The sequence below is a fragment of the Anastrepha obliqua genome, chromosome 3 (genome assembly GCF_027943255.1).
Source record: "Anastrepha obliqua isolate idAnaObli1 chromosome 3, idAnaObli1_1.0, whole genome shotgun sequence".
In the NCBI taxonomy this organism is placed as follows: domain Eukaryota; kingdom Metazoa; phylum Arthropoda; class Insecta; order Diptera; family Tephritidae; genus Anastrepha; species Anastrepha obliqua.
Genome location: NC_072894.1, coordinates 124,458,785 through 124,483,449, shown reverse-complemented (window position 1 = coordinate 124,483,449; position 24,665 = coordinate 124,458,785). Strand labels below are relative to the sequence as shown.

General features: G+C 37.0%; 1 protein-coding gene and 1 pseudogene across 1 annotated transcript in view; one reads left to right on the top strand and one right to left on the bottom strand.

The window, feature by feature from the left end:
* The window catches only part of LOC129242309 (organic solute transporter alpha-like protein), a 78,250-nt gene extending 69,265 nt beyond the window's left edge, over window positions 1–8,985 (bottom strand). The window contains exon 1 of the mRNA XM_054878881.1: window positions 8,414–8,985. The gene's annotated coding sequence lies outside the window, so the exon portion shown is untranslated. The remainder of the gene's footprint in view (window positions 1–8,413) is intronic.
* LOC129242196 (uncharacterized) overlaps window positions 1–20,326 on the top strand; it is a 60,922-nt pseudogene extending 40,596 nt beyond the window's left edge.
* The last annotated feature ends 4,339 nt before the right edge of the window (window positions 20,327–24,665 follow it).

The following is a 24,665-nucleotide window of genomic DNA, read 5'->3' as shown; positions in this document are numbered from 1 at the left end:
TTTTCTGACCCGTATACATACGGCTCTTGTACTTTTTTTCTTAAGCAGGCAATACATTTCCTACGATTTGAGTCCCCTGTTTTAATAATTCTTGGCTAAAGCTAATTCGTCTAGAATCTCTGGAATAAAGAAGAACAGTCTCTTCACTTTTGTTTATTTTCAGTGTTGTTAATGCCCTCGGCGACTGTTCTGTTCTACTCGAGCGGATAAGCTTTCATGCTCCACAAAGAAGTCTTCGCAATATTTATCCTACCCTTTTTATGGGGGAAAATGTAAGACTAAATTTGCGGGTAATACACCCGTTGATTAATTTTGTAAGAATTTTTAATGTAGTTGCTTAATATTGTATTTATATTGATAGCTAATATTTTTTTATTTTTTATTATTTTTAATTTTAGTTGCCAAATTTGGCTTGTTTTCCTTCACATCTTTGTCTTGTGCGGTAATTTGTACTGTAGATTTTTAAAACAAAATAAATAAATAAAATTTTGAATAAAAGAAAGAAGAAGAAACATTTCACTCGAAAAACTAATTTTTTATAAAGTAATATATGTTTTATTATAAGACATAAAAAAATATAAAAATAATGTAAAGAACCTTCAAACTTTAAAAAACTTTAGACCAAAATTTTTAGCAATGAATAATTCTCAGAATTATTGAATTATTTGATTAAAAATCAGTTTACTTCTTATTACACTATTATTTGAATAACGGTACACCTATACTCTATGCTACAACAATTACTTGATTGTCCCAATTGACACCAACCTTTTTTAAATTCCTCATTTGTTCCTTTGAATTGTTTTAGTATATATGGAATTATGTAATTTCTTCAAATGGAATATTCTCGAGAATAAATAGTTCATTTTACAAGTGACAGCTTAAACGGAAATTGTAAAATATTATTACAAGGAATTGGCTTTGTCAGTATCGACTCATATAATGGATTTGTTGCCATATCGCATCACGCCATCAATCGAACCTTTCAATGCTGTGCAATTCATTCGACGATGCGGAAGAAGCAGATAAAGTAGCGCTCGAACGAAAATAAAATATTTGTACTCAGTGCACATTTCAGAAATATCGCAGTTTTTAGCACCTACACAAGATTTTTTTCGCAAAGTTGTCGGTCACTTTTGCTAATTTTCAAGTAAGAAGAAAAAAAAAATTACAGCAAATTCAAAGAAAAAATTATATTAATGGGATAAAAAATTTAGTAGCATTCGATGTGGATAGTGACACTTTTAAAATTGTTTGAGGATTTATGATTCAGTATGATTCCAAATTTGAGTAAACATATTTTTTAGTAAACTTTTTTGTCATTTTGTTATGTCCAATAACTATCAGCCCACCTCATAACAGAAGTAGTAACAACAACAATATTTTTTTTATATGCACCTCAGTTTTGGACGAAGATATAGCTTTTACGGGCGGTCAGCTGACTTTATGAGCTATTCATTGAAAGTAATAGCTCTTCTCATTCTAAAATTGTCCTACTTTTCTCCAGTACGGTCACGGTCGTACGAATGATTAATATCATATTTTAACATATATTAACAGCATAACCCAGTAGCTCTCAAACTATGTGCTAGGATGATAGATTTACAAAAGATTAGGAATGCCTGACATAATCTAGTCCAATGGAAATTAGTCCCGCATGAATCTTTTATTTATATTTACAGTAGAAATAATTGTATCTGGATGGTGTTTCATTTAATATTGAAAAGCAAGTATTATGCCACGAAAAATAACCAATGCAGTTGAAGGAATTGGAAGGAATTGCTTCAGGTGATTTCAGCTGGTGTGTTAATGAATTTCAATAGATATTCTTTAAAATACTCTTAGAGAATGCCTCGGTAACTCGCTAAAATTTTATTCTTATTCGGTCAGTCAACAGTTCTACCAAAACGAAATATACGACAGAAACTATCAAATAACAACTTAACGAGCTCGATGTGAAAATTTCTTTCATAGGGACATAAATATATGTGCATATAGTGACGGATACGTAACCAGAGTACAACAACTTGAGAACTGACGAGCTGTTAGGAAAACCCAGAAAAGACATCTTTAGAATTACGTTAACAATAAGCGGCCATTGGCCTATCGGAGACTATGCTAGGAAGATGGGGTGACCGTTTAACGATAGATGGAGAAGCTGCAATCAAGGGGATTCTAGGAAGAAAGTCTTAAACAATCTGTGTGGGTGCTTAAGCATGGGTGTTCTCCGACATAGAATGCTGGGAAAATTCTCAATGAACAACTTGGTAGAAATTGCAGGAAAGAAAAAAAGATGACATATTTATAGTCAAATCAAGATGGTTTGACTAAATAACGATAGTGGTTCTACTAGTGGTGTACGAAAATAGTAATTTTCAAATTAATTGAGTCTGGGGCGTCACCTAGGCAGCACCTAAACCAACCAACCAATATAAATATTTTACTAAAGTGATCAAAGTCCTTGGTATTTAATTTTAAAGAAACTCGCGATCTATAAAAGAATTATTCACTTTAGGTTAATTTATATTGCTGCCCATGAGCAGGCCGACTTGGGCGGACAATCTAAATTTCGTCCCTTGTAATAGTGAGGATAAAAAGGAGAAAGACAGCAAAAAGGAAATGGGAGAGGAGTCCTGTTAGAGGGTTATGGAGATTACCGAACGATGACTGTTTACGGTTATGCTAACCCCTTCATCCTACTGATGAAATTCATTTGGGGTGCTATATCAAATTCAGCTATAGCCGAAGAAGTAGCAAAAAAGTGTTGACTAAGATGTCTTAATCTCAGTCCAACAAGAACGTATAGTTGAGCAAGAAGGGCTGAGATGATTCCACCTCATTGTCCAGGCAATTGCTGTAGAAAGGACTCGAAGCAATATTGGATCTCCCAGCATGGACACTTAAAGATCAATGTCCGGAAAGGACCCCCAAAAAATTTTGAGAGCTGTATCTATCTTAGTTTTAGAAGTTCCCTCGAGCGCATTTGATCTACCCGTGCCTTGTACGTATACTTGTCCAGCGCTTACTGCTCCTTTCCACTGGTTTTAATCAATTACGGTAGCTCATCAAACTGCTGGGTATTTCCCTCTATGTCCCTGAGGCCAGGTATTCAAATGTGCCTAATATCTAAGTATTTGGAAGCAGTCGACTCATTTTGAGTGCACCAATATCGGATTCAGGGCTCCTTTTTCCGTTTGACGATTCGGAGTAACTGCACAAAGAAGCAATCAATCAACTACTTCATTGATTGCAGCTACCTCCGCTTGGAAAACACTTCAATGGCCTGTTAGCCTGAATTTGAGCTTCATAGGAGATGGAGAAGGCAGCTCTTCGTAAATAATTGTGCACCAACCTTTACATCTAACGTAGAGGCATCCGTGAACAGGTTCATCAGGCATGGCTTCCAAACGCTGCATCCCATCCACTTTTGCCACTAAAATGCATGGAGAATGTTCCGCTCTGGCCTGTTAGCCTGAATTTGAGCTTCATAGGAGATGGAGAAGGCAGCTCTTCGTAAATAATTGTACACCAACCTTTACATCTAACGTAGAGGCATCCGTGAACAGGTTCATCAGGCATGGCTTCCAAACGCTGCATCCCATCCACTTTTGCCACTAAAATGCATGGAGAATGTTCCGCTCAGACCCAGAGTGGCGGGCATTTATCAATCACCAATCTAGAGATACTGGAGTGTCCGTAGCTTTGGTTTAGTGTGCCAGGTGAGCCTCTGAATTTTATTGGAGCGCGTGGAGTGGCAGTTTTGGCTACAATATCCACGGGTACACGATAAGTTTTGAAAACTCAATTAAAAATAGATGGAACCCTAGATATTCTGGATGATTTACAGTTTTAATTATTTAAAGATCTGCTCTATTCAGAGGCAATATCTTTTAGAAAAATCTCTCTATACCGGGTGAAGCTTCATGTTCCATTACTATCGAATAGTCAATCTGTTACAGCTGCCGTCGGTGTATAATATCAGCAACGAAAGTGTTGTGCATAAACCTTTAAAGACTGAGAACGAGGTTCATAGTACCTTGATGCGGTGGATGGGTAATGACCAGAACGATTTTTTTGGGAATCCCGCTTTGTTATAATTTTTTGAGGTGCCAACAGCCGCTGAGAAACGCTGCCAATCGCTTTCTCCTAAAGTGACCACGTGCGTAAAAACGCTCTTGTTTGACAATAACTTCTTCTTGTGTTAATGATTTTCTACCCACCAGTACTTCTCCCTAGGTTGACCATGAAGAGCCTGACGTTTGACTTTCGCATATAAGTAAATGCAAAATAAAAGCAACCTCAGATTAAACCAAGTTGATGCAATTTTCATCTATAAATGCGAGATAAAGAGGCAAACACCAAATCTTAGAAATTTTTTGTGTAAACAGTAAGCAAACCAATTTCAGCAAGAAATCATTATCAACACTTCCATATTATGTATGCTGATTTGCTTGCTTATCAACTTATATAAATTGCAATGATCGTAAAATTGTTATCAAAAAAGGCAATCTTTACGCATTCGTAGCTTTATTCGCACAAATTTTTAACCTACAACAAAATTGAGCTTATGCTTGATGCTTGGCTTTTGTATGATGGTGCGTACTTCTAATTGTACACATAATTGTAAATTTACATATTTATGTTTTTATGTAGGCTTAGAACCAGGGTTTGAAGAACTTTTTATTTTTTCGTTTAAACTTTTAATTTAATTTTTTTAATTTCGTTTAGCTAAGAAGTCACCGCCAAGTGCATCGACTTGCATGCCTAATTAATAGAGTAATGTGCGTATGTATGCAACTCTGAGGCAAAAATATAATAAATAAAAATTTCTATCACAATATCGCTCGTTTTCAAGAAAAAAAATTATAAAAAACTACATTTTTTTCGTTATTGGGTGTTCGCTATTTTATTAATCAAAATAAAATTTCGCCACAAAATTGCTCGAATAAAACACAGCATTCTATATACCGCTTAGCTTACGAAATAATGTAAATCAAAAACAAAAGGCGTGATACAAAACTAAGTTCCATCAAACACACAAAGCGATATTTACAAATGTCGAAGCTCAAACAAAAATAGCCCCAAACGCCAAAATGAAAATTCGCAAAACAAAAAAAAAAATGATTCCCATGGTAGTCATATACTGACCACAGGCGCTGTGCCTTGTGATTACTCCCCCAGTACTCTACTCTCAAGTCCTTCCTACTAAATTCTGGAAGAAAGCTCGTTAATTTCCTGTTTGCTTCTTTCACAAATTACTTGGTTACACTGGAGGAGCCCAACTCAAACCAACGTCTTCTATGGGCAGACCTCATGGAGTTGCCAATCCATAGTCGAATCGATGCAGAATTGACATCTAGAAAAGATGCAGGGCCTAATGGTATGCTTTCAGAGCCTTCATTAGACAGTTTACCAGCCAACTTGTGACTTGTAATATTACACAATGTCCAGGCACCCAAATAAGACAAACGTTGTTGTGTTTGACAATACTGTGCAGTTTTGGCGCATTCAGTTTTTGTCACAGCTCTGTTTTGTACATTCCCCGACTTATTTCGAAGCGTAGCGTGGGTTAGGAGGGCTCTTATGGCAGGTTGAGTACTACCCCGCCACCTTTTCGCAATTAGTCAGTATGCTACATTCAAGATGGCATAGACTTCCGTTAAGAATACCGTAGCCATCTGTCCTGTAGTGCAGCAGCTCTTGGAGTCTTCAAAGTTGTAGATAATCTTACAACACGTAGTTGAAACGCCATTGAAGTTACAAGGACCCATTAAGTAAAATCGACTATCAAAACTTTTGCCCAAAAAATTTTTTGAAATCCACGCAGGGTTGAATTATATGTTTGCACTTCCGGTTTCCTATCTATATATATAAAATTCAAATTATGTATGTATCTATAGATCGACTTGCGTCCTAAACGCATAAACCGATCGTAACCAAATTTGAAACACGATTTGGATACCTTACCGGGATGGTCATAGGCTAAAAAATATTTTGATATATATAGGGGGCGTGGCACCTCCCATACAAATGGAGTTTTTAACAGTCCGTATTTCTGAAAGTATTTACGTTAGACCACTGAAATTTGGTAAGGGGTTATATGACATTAATCCTTACCACATCCACAAAAACTGCGTATAACTAAAAAGGGGGAGTGGCACCTCCCATACAAATGGAATTTTTACCAGCCGTATTTCTGGAAGTATTTACGTTAGACTACTGAAATTTGGTAAGGGGTTATATGACATTAATCCTTACCACATCCAGAAAAACTGCGTATAACGAAAAAGGGGGCATGGCACCTCCCATACAACTGGAATTTTTTATAGTCCATATCTCTAGAAGTATTTAGGCTAGACCAATGAAATTTGGGAAGGGGTTATATGAGGTTAATTCCTAACATCTCCAAGAAAACTGAGAAAAACGAAAAAGGTGGCTTGGCACCTCCCATATAAATGCAATTTTTCATTGTCCATATCTCCGGAAGTATTTGGGCTAGACAACTGAAATTTGGTATGAGATCATATAAGGTTAATACCTGCAGGTGTAGATGAAAACTGGTGATAGCTAGAAATGGGGCGTGACACCTCCTATACAAATGGGATTTTTCATACTGCATATTACTGGACGCATTTATGGTAGAATACCAAAAATTGGTAAAAAGTTTAATGAAGTTAGTGTTTAGTACTCCTAGAAAAAATATGAGCTTAGAGAAAAATGGGGGTTAGACCATTTGATATAGAAACGAATTTATTATATATTATCAACGATAGAGGTTACGGATCAAAAAGTCGCGTACGAAACTATTCAAGGAATGATTATTGAAAATAAGGGAGGATTGATTTTTTTGGATGCGCCTGGAGCAACCGGCAAAACATTTCTGCTTAATTTGATATTGGCTGATGTAAGAGAAAAGAAAGAAATCGTTGTGGCAGTTGTTTCTTCAGGAATAGCGGCTACCCTTTTGTGTGGCGGACGAACAGCTCACTCAGCTTTTAAGTTACCACTGTCTATGCAAATATCTGACATACCGATGTGCAATACAAGCAAAAACTCAGGTCAAGGTAGGGTTCTAAAGACATGTAAGCTAATCGTGTGGGATGAGTGCACAATGGCCCATAAAAAGTCGCTGGAAGCTTTAGACCGATCTCTGAGAGACTTGAGAGGTAATGATCAACCCATGGGTGGTGCCTTACACTTAATGGCAGGGGATTTTCGACAAATTCTTCCAGTTATTCCGAAAGGAACCGCCGCAGATGAAGTGAATGCCTGCTTAAAATCGTCATACCTATGGGACTACGTTCAAAAATTGACTCTTTATACAAATATGAGAGCATATTTGGGAGGAGATGCTTCAGCAGAAGTTTTTTCTGAACAACTACTTACAATAGGCAATGGAAAAATACCAGTTTCTTTACCACCAAATTTAATTTCTTTTCCTCCAGGTTTTTGTCAACTTATGTTATCAGTCGATGCTTTGATAGAAAGGGTATTTACAAATATTTCAGCCAATCACACAAACTATAGATGGCTTCGAGAAAGGGCAATTTTGGCACCTAAGAATGACGATGTAAATGTCATTAATTCCAAAATTCAAGAAATACTACCAGGAACTGTCACAACTTATCATTCCATTGACACAGTCGTCGAAGAATCCCAGGCTGTTCATTATCCCGTTGAGTTTCTTAACTCCTTGGACCCATCAGGAATTCCTCCTCATCGACTGATGCTTAAAAAGGGGGCCATGATAATTATGCTGCGTAATTTGGATCCTCCACGTTTATACAATGGCACAAGGCTAATCATCACGAAACTTTTACCGAATGTTATAGAAGCTATGGTTTAATCAGGAAATTTTGAAAACCACAAAGTTTTCATACCAAGTATTCCAATGATACCGACGGATAACCTTTCAATTTTAAACGCCTCCAATTTCCTATTAGACTGGCTTTCGCAATGTCCATAAATAAAGCTCAGGGACAATCATTAGCTGTAGTAGGAATCAATCTAACCAACTCATGTTTTACCCATGGCCAATTATATGTAGCCTGCTCCAGAGTTGGCGCACCGAAAAACCTTTTTATTTATACTCAAAATAATATAACAAAAAATGTCGTATATCCGATCGTTTTAAATAATTCCTAAACTGACTTAAAAAAGTTAAAGTTGTTTTATTTACATTGCATACTTTTTGATAGAAAAGTGGGGTGAAACCCACGGGTATAAGCTAGTGATATCATAAAGTTGAACATCTTTAGAATTAAAAAGTTGTATTTAAGTTTTCTTAGAAGTACAAGTCCTCGCTGCTTATCTTTAAAAACCAGCAACCTGCTTTTTGTTATTACGTATTCCTACCCACTATCTTAACATTATCTTCACCTCTTCACCTTGTTATTGTTTTTGTTGTACTTACTGTGCATGCTCAGCACTCAGGTAGCGCGGTTTTCTGCCCGTTTTCTTTTTCAAAAAATTTCGCAAAATACCAGATTTCACAATTTTTCTGCGAATTTTCTTTGTTTTGCTTGCTCTATGTTTAAGAAAATTACACTGTCCCTTGTTATTGTTGTTATTACTATTGTAATATAGTTGCAGCTTGCACAATCACTTTATTTGGTTTTAAATTTTATTCAACCTTTTTTGCATTTTCCTCTGCAATCGTAAAATACTCGTAAAAGTTATTGCTCACAACAACGTCAAGTCACTTAATTTTCTCTTCTGGCTGCAAATGAAAAATTGAGCTTTGGACTGCCTGGAATCCGAATGGCAAGATGAACCCGTGAATTTTATTGCTTTGACTTCCTGCAGCGAGCACACGCGATTAATAATTTGGTTTCAACTTTTCTTAAAATTTCTTGCGATTTTTACGTCACACGCGCTTTAAATTTCCAATCGACTCGATCGATGGTGTACAAAGCGTTTTGAAGCTGAGGTTATTAAATGTACCCGCCGCCAACCGCTCGCTCACTCACACACGACTACTTTGTTTGCGCGACCGCCTGCAACTGAAACTATTAGCAGTGCTCCCCAATAGTTACATCGCATCCGTGTGTTACTTGGCTAGTTGGTAGGTGCTGTGCGATTTGGTTTTTTTTTTTTTTTGCATTTATGTTTTGCTCGAAAATCTGTCTAAAGTATCCACATATCTGTGCAAATCGCTCAAGCCAAAAGCAGCCCCCTATGTGAGATGACTTGCCGCTTTTTGAACTCTACCGCTCATTGTTTTTACGCTCTCTACTTCTCGCACGCGACACGCGCACACACACGCACACTCGTTCTCTGCTTATTCCTCACTTGGAAAGCTCCATTGTTTGTGGCGCTTTTGGTGTGTTTAATTTCATGCTGCTCTTCCACCGATCGCGTGTCAGCAGTGTTGTTGATTTTGCAAATATTTGTTTACCAACATGTTGCGTTGTTCACAAGTTCGATGGCTCGCTGGTTCGATCGTTGATTTATTTGTTGATGCAGCGGGTCGATGCGTTTGAACCTTTTAGCAGTAGTTGCTTTGCATGGAATGTATGTATTGTTGGCAAATAGTGTTTTTATGATTGTTTAATGGCTTTCAGTTAACACTCGGATTGTTTATTTATTTTCATTTTTTGTTTTTGGAGATTGGGAGCGACCCCCCTACTACGCATTTAGACGCGGTGGAGCGTCGTATTATGTTTGGTGTGTTATACAATTGTTTAGATTGTTGTGTTTGTTTGTTATTCAAAAGCCTGTCAATATCAATATTATCAAATTGTACATATTATGCATCTAGAGATTGAGCTTTTCCGCGATAACTGAATATCTGCATGCGGAAACGAAAATTTGGTTTTTCCGCAATGACGTGTTAATTGTTTCCCCTCCAAATGTGACAATTCTGTTCGCCGTCGCCGTCGAGATGAGTTGTGCCGAGTGGTATTTTGGAGTGCCTAATTCTCAATTCCTATCTTATTGAGTGTCTTATGTGAAGTGCTAAAGCCCACTATGAATTAAGTGGACCTATCCACTTTCACGTAGTTGCACAAAAGATCCGAAAAAAGTATCAAGATGCACTAGCACGACGGTGGGAGAAGACGTTGAGCATTAAAACTAACTTCGTCGAAAGTGGGAACGAAGTGCTCACCAAACATTTGGATAATTCGGCTATTTGGCATCACAAGGATAGTAGAATACAAGGTTACGTCTTCCGAACTCGCTGTGTCGTCAAATCCCATGAATAAACGAACCGAAGAAAGGGGAATTTCTTATATATGAAGAGGAAGAGTAGTCAAAAGCAGGAAACAAACAAATATAAGATATCGTACGCGCACACACACCATGGCGACTTCCGCATAAAAACACACAAAAATTGCATTTAGAGGCTTTATATTAATTGGTGCTTTCACAGTTCAACACACAACATTTCGTTTTCATTAGTTTGCTTATTTTAAATCTCATAAATCATAATATTACCAATCCATTTACTGGATTTTCGCAAACATGTAATTTTTCCTTCTCTTGTTTGTTTTGTATTGGTAGGGGACCTGAAGTCAGACTTGTCAAAAACCCGAAAAATGAAATAACTTTAAACTCTTTAAATGCTATGAATATAATAAAACTGGGATTATTATAGAGTTTCCAGGTATTATATTTATGGTACTTCCAAAAAAAAGGCTACTGTTCCCCTAGAATCTTAAGACTATAGATCTGTTTTTCTAGGAATCTTATAAAACAAATTGCTTATGTCAAGTCTTTAACTCTTTTTAGAGCACTTTTCATATATCGTACTCACCTTTTCATCTCAAGAAAACGATACTATCATCCGTCAATAAGTTATTAATGATCGTTAATCTCTATTTTCTTAAACCGATTATTGAATACTTAATGTACTTGAATGGTTTAAGAATTCGCCATTTAACAATCCTTTGCTCTTCATGCGTTAGCTGCGTGGTAGAGTGACCATTGGAACTATTTTATTATTATTGCTCTTATTAGTACTTTGTAGAATCAGTGAAGAACTATTTCCGAAAAGTTTCTTGCCGGTTAGATTTCTGAAAAAAAGATTTGAGAGCGTGGTTCGGAAAACTTGAATTAATCATTGCAGAAAAGAGTATTGAGGGGCGAAAGTAGTACAATTTCTATTCCTCTGGTACGTAATATTTCTTAGTCGAGCGCGACTCCATATATGCAGTGGTGGTCAAAATAAAAGCAGCGTCACATATTTCGAAGTTTTGAATATTTATTTGTTATTATTTCGTTTTATTTTTAATATAGGGTTATTCAATAGGGGCGCTTCAACTTTTTTCCGATAGGTAGGGCGAACGACGCAATATTTTTTATTTTTCGCTTGTCATTTGTAAACTTCATTAGTATACATTTCATCATGGAACGCTACACACTTGAGCAACGATTGCAAATCATGCAAATTTTTTATGAAAATAATCGTTCTGTTGCTGCTACTTTAAGAGCATTACGGCCATTTTACGGTCCATTTAACAAGCCGTCCCGTTTTGGGGTTATGTGAAGTCATTGGTCTACAGTAACAAGCCGGCGACGATTTGTGAGCTCAGAGCCAATATTGAACGCGAAATTGCTGGAATTTCGGCCGATTTATGCAAAAGAGTGGTCGAAAATTGGGTTCAACGATTGGACTTCGTAAAACGTGCACGCGGTGGTCATGCAAAAGAAATCGAATTTCATACTTAAATGTATATGTTCAAACTCGATAATAAAAAAAAATTAGTTAAAAAAGTCAAACCGTTTGTGTTTTATTCAAAAAAGTTCAAAAGTTGAAGCGCTCTTACTGAAAAACCCTATACTTGCTTTCTGTCACGGGCTTTGTGAATTTAAGTTAGTATCGCAGTTCCTAAATATAATATAATATAACAGCGTCGGTGGTGTTAACGTGCCGCGAAACGAACGCGCATCGAACGCGCATCCGACGCCGACCGTTTTGTTTGACAATCTCTCATTAAAACACGAGCTGCCGGCAGAAGTATGGATCCGTCTAATCAGTTTGTTTCTCTATTGACGTTGACTGACTTCAGTGTTGTTTTAACGGTCCGTGCCGAAAACGACAATGCCGAAAACGTAAACGAGTTGTGCTTAGTCTTTCTGACAAACTTAAAATTTTGGAACGATTAAAAAAAGGTGCAAGTGGATCAAGTTTAGCTCGAGAGTTTGGTGTTGGGAATTCAACGATAGCTGACATTAAAAAAAACAGTGAATCTATCACAAAGTTTGCTTGTATGCTGGACAGTGAAGATGGAAGCTTGCATAGAAAAACAATGAAACAGTGCAGTTTACTCATGGTTCATGCATATAAATGCTCAAGGTCAATCAATAAATTGTCCTTTGATTTGCGAAAAGGCATTAGAAATGAACAGAAAGCTTGGCAGAAAGCAATGATTTTAAAGAATCTACTGGTTGGCTCGAAAGATTCAAGTCTAGGCATGGAATTAGAGAGCTAGATATTCAATGGGAGTTTCAGCTGACATTGAAGCTGCTGAAAAGTTCAAAGAAAGTTTTAAGAGTTTGCTTGTAAAGCAGTGTTATAAGGACAGTAGCGTCTACAATGCAGATGAAACTGGGTTATACTGGAAGAGAATGTCGACCAAATCCCTTGTCTCTAAAAAAGAAATGGCAGCGCCTGGATTCAAAGCAAGCAAATCCCGCACAACAGCCCTGGTATGTGGAAACAATACGGGCACACATAGACTACCTTTGCTGATCATAGGAAAATTTAAGAATCCAAGATGCCTCAAAGGAATTAAAAAACTGCTGCCCTACCACAAAAACTATATCACTCAAAGCTTCAAACTTTGCACGAAAATAAAAAAGAAAAATCATAAAATGTTCCAACTTTTTAGTCAGAATTTTCAAAAATTCTCGATATGCGGTTTTGCAGCTCAATTAATTTCGGGGTTTAACACTATGTAAGGGTAAAGCGGGTGAAAATTCTAATTCTTTATTCTAATTTCTATCATTGTTTTGGTTGCAGTTGTTTAGCCCTTTCTCCCATATAAACAACTTTCGAGCATTCGATATATAGAAAAAAATGGCGAATACCATTAATAAAACAAATTTTTTTTTTTTCAAAAATTGAGGTGAACTTTGCTACACTTTAAACTTGAATAAAATTATACCAAACCAAATGGTTTACGAAACTGCATAGCCATATTTTTCTAAAAACTGTGGCTAAAAAATTTTAAACTTTGAGGGAATTTTTATTTTTTAATTTTCTTCCAGAATGCACCACCCATAGATTTTTATTGTTTTTATTGTATTATGAGTTAAACTTTTACAAAAAATAAAAAGAAATTCTTTATTTTTTTATATTATATAAAAAAAAATTAACAAACACTCCGGTTCTGAAAGTATTCGATACGGCACCAGCCGGTGGTAGCAGAGGAAGAGGAAGGCCTCCTCTGCGTTGAAAAGATCAGGTGGAGAAGAACTTGGCTTCACTTGGTGTGCCCAACTGGCTCCGGTTAGTTCAACTCGTCCAAAACCGCGTAAGAGGTTATCGCACCAATCAAAAAGAAGAAGAAACAATAGTATCGGAAGATTTGTTTTGTTTGTTTTGAGAACTATCGATATCGATAGCTGTGGTTTGACAGCAGAGAGTGGGAAACTGTGTTGACATTTTTATTCATCGAAAGTACTCGTGGAAGAGCTGAAGCCAAGTAATCATCGTTTGCGTTGCGTTTTTTTGATTGAGTTCATTTAGATTTATTATTCAGATTAAAAGTAGTCAAAAATGGCATTCTGGATCGACCATGTTACTGCCCATCAGTTTGCAGATCGCAACTGCCTTGGTTCCACCTGCTTCTCTCATTGAGGAATATTTCGGACCATAGCATCGGTAATTTACTAAAACTCCCGAAATAGTGCATCACGAGCGAATCTCTTAGTAACGCTAAATACCAGTTTTGGTCATCAATCATTCTATTCAGTGTTCAGCCGCCCAGCTAACACAGAATATCCCAAGAGCAGAAAAATTTGACAGCACTTTTCATAAAAGCAAAATTTGCTTTTTCAGAGCTTGCAATTTAATTTACTTTCTGCTAATTCGATAATTCGAAATTGCTTCTCGAAAAGTTGAAAGCAACTTTCTCAAACTACTTTCCAGCTTTTCACGCGAAAAATAAGTGTCAATTGTTTGAACTTGTGTAAGTAAATGTGAGTAAATGTCAATCAATTAAGCTGAGCTAAAAATTTGAATGTTCGTTTGCACTCTGGTCTGGCCGTTCTCCATTGCTAGGAAATTTAGAAAAAACATTTTTAATGCCACAAAATCCCTTTGAAATACATACATATGGCAAATGTACTAACGCAAATAAAATAGACCGTGGCGGCAACGGAAAGGATTTCAGGCTGCACTAAAGCTCTTTAAGTCATAAAAAATAAAAGGGAAACTATTGAATTTCAGTCTTCCCCTTTTAATATAATTTATTCATCGAATTCAACGCACTGGCAGTACCGTTACTTACTTCACATACATATATACATACATATAAAACTATTTATGTGACAATGCCCGCTATTCGAGCGAATTTTGTGAGCAACCCAAATCAATCTAAAAAGGCGAGTGAGCTGTTCTCCTTTAACCCTTTCGGTACGGAACTCTATGCGCAGTAGTAAATTTCGCTTAATGCAAAAAAGGAGTTGTTTGGGCACCAAATAAAATTTCTTTGGTGTCGAAAGGGACGTGGGATAAGAGGCTGACCGTGGGAGGTGGTGGTAAACCATTGTACCATCCGGGATGTTATGTGGTACATATGTGGCGGCCGCCCTAGCCGAATGGGTTGGTGCGTGATTACCATTCGGAATACACAGAGAGGTCGTTGGCTCGAATCTCGGCAGGCAATGGCAAAACCTCCGAGTGTATTTCTGCCATGAAAAAGCTCCTCATAAAAATATCTGCCTTTCGGAGTCGGCTTGAAACTGTAGGTCCCTCCATTTGTGGAACAACATCAAGACGCACACCACAAATAGGAAGAGGAGCTCGGCCAAACACCTAACAGAAGTGTACGCGCCAATTAATTATTTTTTTTTTTTTGTGTGTACCAACCGTCCTATAAAACATTCTAGACCATGTTTTTTCTTACAATAATAAAACGAAATAGTTCATTTATTTTGCATGTAAATAATACACAAAATTTGTAATTTTATAAAGAATCGAACAATTAGTAATCAAATACATAGATGGCAATTCAAAGCAATGTAATAGTTTTAAATAAAATTATGTATGAAATTATGCAAATCAAAACTTGCACAAGGGAACTTGGCACTCCTTACATATTGTTTTTGTACGTGTCTGTTTTTTTTTTTTTTGTTTGCTGCTACTAATATAACACCGTCGTGTATCGCCTTCAATAGGTAGATGTTTCTGCCCTGTCACCCGACGTACTGGTCCTGGCCCTACCGACCTAGGAACAGCTGTGACTTTGGAGACTTCATCTATGAGTGTCTCTGCCAAGGTCACCAAAATCGATTTGAAAGGCATTTTTCCCTTCTAAGTTCATTATAAATGAGCCAAGCGTTTACGTCTGCCATCATAAGAAAGCGGTAAAAAACCTTCTTCCACCATTTATCCGACATCGGATCATATTCGAAAAGTTCACTCATTTGATCGGTTAAATCAACACCTCCCATAATTTGACGATGAAATTGAATTGCGTTTGGACATGGCACTTGGATTTTTTCCCCTGTTTTTAAAGTTTTTGTAACAAACGTCACGCCTGGTTCGTGGTAATTACTTATTATCAAAACCTCCTTCGTGTCCTGTCATTTTACGCATAAAAAACAGATTATGTACTTTTGAATTCTGCTTCTCCTCGCTCAAGTTTTTTACTTGTAAACTCGGGAACGGATAAGGTAAAGTATTTGACAGATTAACTGATGTGAAAAAGCGATCGAAACACAAAGTAACATCATTTTCTGCGGCTGAGCTGATGAGCTCTGTCTCCAAGGGTTCCCGAGTGTTCTTCGAGGTCTTCTCCACAATAAATATTGAAATCGTAACCTGTTACAGCGTCACACCTAAGCCACGTTTTTATACCTCTTTTCGCCGGTTTTAGGGGCATGTATTGCTTCAGTGAGCTGCGGCCCTTGGATTTTTTCATCGATTCATCTATACTTTGGAAGCTGCTGTCTTGTCTACACTTTTGGAAAGTTTTTTTTTTAGACATTCTACCAAATCGTCTAGGTAATAAGTCTTACTACAGTCTAATGGTTTTTCCGGGCATGCGAAATACATCTTAGATGTGATAAATAGGAATCGATCCATAGCAATTGCTTCTTGAATAGATTTATTACCCAGAGATATATGTATGAAGGGATCAATAATCTTTCACGCAAGGAAGTCGATTATAGCACATAATGAACATGCATCCACTTTTATTTTGCCAGCAGTAGTTTTAGTCAGTTTTTGTTTTTTTCTCACGCTGATTCGTGCACTGAGCTATGTACATATAAACGGATTTCGGCATAAGTTTTTGAAAAATGTCACCAATACTTGCTGTGCGAGGTATATCTGATGAAATTTTGCAGTTACGGGAAGTGCTTGCAGTTCGCTTAAGAACAAAATCTTCCAGAGACTTCGAGTCAAAATTTTCATCGTGTGGTTCGTCACAGTCTAATGTGTTTGTAACAAATTCATTTATATCCCCTATATCCTCGTTTATGTTGCCATTATCTAAGTCTTCCGCACTGGAAGAGCTTGACTTATAGTTTTCGCTTGGAACAAAATTATCAGAGCTTCCGCATGAAAAGTCTTCCAAATCACTGCAACTTTCATCTTCCTCCTCCAACAACTTACGTATATCGTCCTGGTTCCTATTACTGACTAAATCCTGTGTGGAGTCTATTGAAAAATAAGTTGTATTCACCGGACTACTGGTACTAATATGTACCACTTAAGAAGACTACTAGTACACATACGTTCCACCTGTAGAATTTGCACTAAAAATATACTTTTATTTACATTTTCTTACCGGATTTACTTCAAATATGTGGTATAAATCTTAGTTCTCTAAAATATGTTGTTATCTGCCAATAAATCTCTATGAATGCACAGATATCTTTCACAAAACGTGCACGCGCTGCACTTTTCAACTACTCTCAATAGAAGAAATACGAATCTGAGCATAACGGGAATGTAAAACTGTACTCTAAAGGCACGTGCGGATTGCGAAAATCTCAACAGACGGCACGGTACATTTCTAAACTCGATTGAATTTAAATTAAACATTTTAGGGACGTTTAAACTTTGGTGGTACACATAGGTACCAGCCGTACCGAAAGGGTTAACCAGCTCGCATACGAGTATACAGCATACATACATACACACATACATACATACAGTGGGGAGCAAAACTGAGTACATATTCGATTTGGCTTTTTTTTAATTCTTGGTCCATAGACCTTTATTTTTTATGACTGAAAGAATACGTCTAGGCATACTTTCTACCAAATTATGCAAAATGTCGTGGGGAATTTGATTCCATTCATAGTTTATTCTTTGCCATAACATGTCGAGGTTAGTGGGAGGAGTATCATATTGTCCCAACCGTCGCTTCACTACTGACCACAAGTTCTCAAACGGATTGAGGTCGGGACTTTGTGGGGGCCACTCCATCAACTTAAAACTTTGAGTCGTCAGCCATTCCTTAACCACCTTTGCTGTATGCTTGGGGTCTCCGTCCTGCTGAAATGTAAGTTCAGCTGACTGATATGCGCATACGTTCACAAAGCTGGTAAGATGGGTGTGAAGAATACTCAGGTAGTCCTCCCTTTTCATTATGCCATCTATTTTTACTAAGGGACCAAGCTTCCACCACGTAAAGCAACCCCACGCCATAATATTGCCGCCTCCGTGCTTGACGGTTTCCTTTATATGGCGTCTTTGCAATGATTTGCCTGGACGCTTCCAGCAATATTGCTTCCCGTCGGACTGGTAGTGGTTAAATGTTGACTCATCTGACTTTTTTCCAGTCGTCTACGGTCCAGTCTCGGTGTTTTTTGGAAAATTTTAAACGAGCCTGAACATTTTTTTTAGATAATGCCGGTTTTTTCTTTTTGATCTCAGCCACGTATCCGATTTTTTGAAGGGCTCTCCTTATTGTCCATCGACTAACATTTTTGCCAATAGCAGCCGCAGCATCTTTTGGTGTTAGCTGAGGGTCTCTCTTCAAGTTTGTGACTATGAGCCTTGCGTCACCATCTTTTAAAAGTCGTGGGCGTCCACCAGAATTTTTTTGTCGGCAATTCCACACCTTTTCTGCACTCTAATTACCACTGACTGACTAATATTTAAAGCCTTTGCAATTTTTCGAGACGAAGAGCCTTGTTCTGTTAGGCACTTGATATTATTCTCAACGTCAAAAGGAATTTTTTTCATTTTTGTTAAATTTTAGGAACACTTCAAATATTAATGCAATTGATTGCACTGATCTTACCGAAAGACTAAAATAAAATAAATTACATATTTCTTTCTTTTTGGGATGATTTTGCTGCTTGATAACTGTAAATGAAGATGCATTCGGCGATAACATAGCTAAAAATAGAAATGTGCAAAACTGAGTACATGCGAGTTGTTTTTGTTTTTCATTTTCATTTTCATCATTCTTTTGATTTTTTATTTCTCTTTCACTGAAATGTATTCTGAATTGATACAGCAAAATTAAAAAAAAATTGTTTCATTTGCTTTGATCGTTTTCATTCTGTGGGCATTTTTGTACAAAGTCTTCGAACATGTACTCAGTTTTGCTCCCCACTGTACATGTGCACTTGCATGTACTGATATGAATACGCATGTTTTCGTATTTTTTCTGTTTCCTTTTTTCGGTAGATAAGAATGATATTTATTAAAAAAAAAGAGGTAAGTGGTGGTCTAAAAGAGTTTATTTGCATAATTTAATGACAGACACACATTTAATCTTGCTTGGCTTAACAGAAAAACACCTTTTTAACAACACTTTCTCGCTTGTGCATTATTGCCATGAACAAAAAGACACCAATTTTAAAAACTATTCTAAAAGCGTAAATACAGTTATTTAATGTATCATCTAACAGTTTATTTATTGTGTATAAAGTTGGTGGACTAAAAAAATCTTCAGCCCTATCATAGAATCCGTCGTAGACTGTTTTTCGTAGAAACTAAGAAATTGTAATCATACAATTCGAATAGCTCCGAACACACATTCGAAATTCGTGGAGTAGCATTCACTGAATACACTCGTAACGTCAAATCTTACCGTTTCGTAAAATTTTTCTACGACAACATTAGACTAACGGACAAAAATTAGAAGTAGTAATAAAAAGAAAATTTAAAAGGAGAAAAATAAGAAAGCTGTACAATGTAAGTCCTATATGAACTAAACTATAAACAAAAAGGAATTTTTTAAGTATATGTACTTTTATTTGATTTTTACAGGCACAAAGTTGTAACAACACGTAAGTAGTATGCCAGTTTGTTGGAGCTAATAAAGGAGAAGCCAGAAATTGCTCAGGGGTTCTCCAAATACTCGAAGGAAGAGGTAGCCGAGTTTTGGCAAAATGTTGCGAAGCAGCTTAACAGTATAGGCCCACCAACCAAAGATGTATCAAGCTGCAAAAAGGTAATAAAGGGCTGTATAGAAGTACATTAACCGTTTGCACAACATATTTTTATATCAGGTGTGGTTAGATTGGAAGGCTTATACAAAGCGAAAATTGTCAGAAAACAATAGGGAGCAAACAACAACTGGCGGTGGCCGATATAAGCAGCACCACTTTAATGAGATGGAAGAAGAAGTCATCAGACTGACCGCTTTAGAGACCAGCACGCACGGTATCACAGGCACAGTAAGTGTGGGACTACCTGCTACTGTCGAGGCAGAGAATAGTGGACCCAATCCGGACGTATCCATGCTGTCGGATAACTGCAGTCCTTCTTTCACGAGACGTGCACCAACTGTCCAATAGCGAGTCGGTACAAGTACTGCAGATCTTATAAAAGAGCAGCTAGCGCTTCAAAAGGACTTCCAAGCAAAGAGTCTGCAGCATTTTGAACAGCAAGATATGAAGCTAGACAATCTCGCTTCGACTATGCAGGGAATGTATTCGGCACTGGAAAAAATGTGCGACCTGAAAGCAGCCGACCTGGAAGAAACGCGTAGGCACCATAGAAACATGGAGTGCTTGAATGCGGCCAAAAATCAAATAAAACAACAAATGTTAGAAGTAGAAAATAAGAGCCTCGAAACGTTGTCAAAAAAAAAAAAATTAATACACATTTTTTATTGAAAACTACAAATGTTTACTGTGCCTTACTTGTGTGTATATATGTATATATATCGTATTTACTAGGTATGGCTAGACTGGAAGGCGTATATTAAAAGGAAGCTAGCGGAAAACAAAAAAGAACAGACATACATTTAATGCATAATACATATAAGTCTTGCTATTTTTTAAGTGAATGTTATAGTCGTGTTAATGTTGAAGATATAGATTCCCTTATCCGAATAACTGCATCAGTATATGTTGAAGGAGAGGGTTCATACGTTTGATTAAAATGGTTTTCTTCAAAATTTTCTGAAAAATCATCAACAACGCGCTAATGGATACAAATATTGTGCAATGCTGCGGCAACGTTTACTATTTGGCAAACCTTCATGGGCTCATAATAAAGCTCACGAGCACCCAGAAGGCATCTGAATCGGTTCTTAAATACACCTATGGTCCTTTCTATAGTATTTCTGGCTTTTGCATGTATTTTATTGTAGTTTCCTTCGACGCTTCCTGTTGTAGGTGAACGAAAAGGTGTCATTAACCATGGCTCTAGAGCATATCCAGCGTCTCCTGTGGAATAAATAAAATCATTTTAGCAAAAAATTATTCAAACGGTCTATATGTGTATGCACATACCCAAAAGCCAAGTGTTTCGTTCGCCGTTTGGGTATTTATTTTCAAAAAAATTTCGCGCGCTGCTTACGTTCCAAATATGAGCATCGTGGTTGCTGCCAGGATACTGCGCATTCACCTAACGAATTCTCATTTTATTATCGCATATCTGCAATAATAAAAAATTAGAAAGATATTTGAAATATCAGTTTTTGCAACACTTACAATCATAGCATTGATGCTATAGTACCCTTTACGATTGAAATACAGGAATTTGTCCTTAGATGGCGCAACAATTTTAATGTGTGTTCCGTCTACACATAAAATCGCACCAGGAAATCCATATTTTTGATAAAAGTCCATCTTTGCTTGCCTTTTTTCTTCGTTGCTTAAATCAAGATTCACCCACTGACGACATAGGTGACATTGAAGAGTGTGTAACACGTCTTTTAATACGCCACAAAATGTGGATTGAGCCATGGGAATGTCAATGTCCTTTCACAATCCATGCTGGTACGCACCCTCCGCAAAAAAACGTAATAAGGAAGACAAACGCTGGAGCGAAGAGATGGAGCACGACGATCAGGCGGCGTTTTTGTACGTCTTAAGTGTCATAGATGGAAATGCACGCTCAATGAGCGAGGGGCCGCGGTTACAGTAAATGGCGAGCGTTACCGTGACATGCTCAACGAGTTTTTGTTCCCAAAAATTGAAGAGGATGACATGGATGACATTTGGTTTCAACAGGACGGTGGAACTTGTTACACTGCCAACGTTACACTCGAACTTTTGGCTACCGTTTTTGAAAACCGAATAATCAGCCGAAATTCCGATATCAATTGGCCGCCCCGGAGCTGTGATTCAAGCCCGTTGGACTATTTTTTGTGGGGAACCGTTAAGGACAAATGCTATGCGAACCATCCAGAGACGATTGATGCTTCGAAACACGAAATCAAAGTTGCCATTCATGAAATTGAACCCCAAACAATCGAAAATGTGCTTAAAAATTGGGTTGATCGGGATGGCCTACTGTAAAGCCAGTCGTGGCAGTCATTTGAACGATATTATTTTTTATTCATAAATGACAATGTTTAATGTTCAAAATAAAAAAAAAAGTTTGAAAAAATATTGATTTTTTTTTTTTTTATAGCCGATTCAAAAAGCAAATTTTACATGACCCACCCTATATTTTCATGCTAATCTATTCTGCGATGCTTTTTCGATATAATTTGCGTAATTTTCCAAAATGTATGAAAAATCATAAAATTGACATACACATGCCCCACAAAGTCTGCGTTCACCCTACAATAACTTTTTAGTGAATGAAACACACAACCTGATTTTATAATTTTTATAATTTTTATAAATTTGTATATATTTATATGTTTATTACATGCTTAAGTTTCAAAAACAAAACAAAATTTCAAGATTCCTCACATAAGTTTTTAGAGAACGGTGAATAATGGCTGTAACAAGTAAATAAAGCGACCATAAAGTCTGCGTGCAATCTTAAAGTCTAATACAAAAACATGATATGCTATATGCAAAAATTAAATCTAATATTTAGTTGGATATCCACGTTGCTTCAGGACTTCACTCAGCCTATTTGGCATTGAACTTACTAGTTTCTCTGTTTCCTCTGCTGTTATCTTCCTCCATTCTGCCTGCATGACACTCCGCAAAACCTCTTTACTAGTAATCACTTGCTGATGAATTCTTTTTTCCAATAGATCCCACAGATGCTCGATGGGGTTAAGATCTGGGGACTGTGGCGGTGTTTTAAGCTGTTTTGGGGCGTTGTACAAGAGCCAAAGCTTAACGATCTCGGCTGTGTGCTTCGGGTCGTTATCTTGTTGAAACCAAAATGTTCTTGATAAGCCGAGATTTTCTGCACTTTGCTTTAAATTCCGTTTTAGTATGTTCAAGTATCCCCATTTATCCATCGTCGAATCAATTCTAATTGACCCACCCCATTTGCCGCCATGCAGCCCCAAACCATAACCCCGCCACCTCCGTGCTTAACCGTGCCAATAAGATTTTGTTTTTCAAGAGCAGTTCCAGGTTCCAGGCCAAACAATTTGACGGCCTTTTATTCCGAATATACAAAATTTACTTTCATCTGAAAATATTACTTTTTTCCAGAACTCGGGAGGCTTATTTATGTACTCATTAGCAAACTGAATGCGTTTACGTCTGTTCACAAGAGAAATGAAAGGCTTTCTTCGGGCGATTCTACCCTGGTATATAGCTTGACGTAGAACTTTTTTGGCGGTTTCAGCGCAAAAACTTTTTTTAAATCTTTGATTTATGTTTTCAGCTAATTTTGAGGATGTAATCCGGGGGTCAACCTTTGCCAAGTTGATTATAGAACGCTGTTCCCGGGTCGATAATTTTTCAGACGCCCTGACCTGGGCTTAGATGCGAAAATTCCAGTTTGCCGAAAATTTGTTACAACTCGCTGAATAGAGAAATACGTTCTCCCAATAGATTTTCCAATATTTCGGAAACTTTTTCCGTCTTTCCGCATTTTTATAATTATTTTCCTCTCAGACACGCTTATTTCTTTTCACTTTCCTTCCATGTTCTTTAATTATCTCCAGTTATAAATAAAATGTTCAGCTAAGCTTTGTTAACATTCAGTCGAAGTAATGCGCAATCAAAAATTAATATAATATAAACAAGGAAAAATATCTTAAAATTAACGGTATCATTAAAATAAACAGGCTGCACGCAGACTTTTTGGTGCCGCATTTACATGCTGCTGAAATTATTTTCCCGCTATCTAAAAAGTGAAGAGAGGAATCTTGTTTTTTTTGTGCCCTTAAAAGCTGGGAATGTAGTGAATAAACAAATAGTAAAGATTTCAATTTAATCATAATATTCTATTTTGTTTTTAATAAATTTAAGAAGGCTATTCGGGTGAACGCAGACTTTGTGGGGCATGTGTACGAGTATAAACAGCAGGAAGTCAAAAACTACTCATCCGATTACAGTACTGTTAATTGTGGCAGCTATAAATTCCAAAATAATATGAATATCGATAAATTATCCAATTCGTATTTTTGCTTAATTATCATCAACAAGAAAAAATTAAGTCCGCAAAAATAGCTATGCCTTCCAAAAATGTTTACAAATCTTTTTTTTAGTACTAACACACATACATACATATGCACAAATATTGAATTTGGTCAGTCATGGGAGAAAAAGAGCTGCCATTGCTCAACTTCCAATGCGTGTGAAAACTGATTGCATACTTTTAGTCTCAAAAATCAATGAATTAAAAAGTTGACACATAATTTGAGAGCCACTGTGTGCAATAATATGCAGGCGTCCAGTCGGGTTGATTGTGAATGTCTGCAACGGACAAATATCAGGCATTTTTAATTTGATAGTGAGAATCTAAAACCAAATGTTTAAGGCCTGTACTTTTTTTCTAGTTCATTCAACAAAATATATTTTACGGCATTGCCGTTAAACTTCAATTCGCTGTACCATATTTTTATTCCAATAAATTTATTATTTCCATCGGCTTCGTTAATGCACAAAGATATCTACAAAGGTACCACTACTATGTGGCGGAACTTGAAATTTTATTGCGGGATATCTGGAATAGTGAATTAAGAAATGATCAACCGCAGCAATCCAGTGATGGCAACAATCCAAGTGATTACTATAAATTTATGTGCTTAGACTACCGCCTAACAGCTGACATTTACGGTGTAAATGAATTCTCACCACCGTTCCGTTCCGTAGTATCGTAGATCGTTGTTTCATCGTGTCAGCTGTTACGGGCGTACGGACCTTCCGGCGTACAG